Genomic DNA, 209 nt, shown 5'->3' with positions numbered 1-209 from the left:
TCGTGGAGATCCTAAAGAAAGCCAAATTACCAACGGGCTTTAGCTTTCCCACCGAAATACGGATCGGCAACATGCATTCACTGGAAAGAATTTCTACCGTCAGTATACAAACGTTTGACATAAAAATCGTGATGCTGGTGGAGATACCGCTAGTAAATTCCCAAATTTACAGCGTCTACAAACCACATGGTCTGCAGGTGCAAACAGTA

This window comes from Diachasma alloeum, unplaced genomic scaffold (genome assembly GCF_001412515.2).
Source record: "Diachasma alloeum isolate Michigan unplaced genomic scaffold, Dall2.0 Dall_scaffold_00866, whole genome shotgun sequence".
NCBI classification, from domain to species: domain Eukaryota; kingdom Metazoa; phylum Arthropoda; class Insecta; order Hymenoptera; family Braconidae; genus Diachasma; species Diachasma alloeum.
This window is presented reverse-complemented; position numbering follows the sequence as displayed.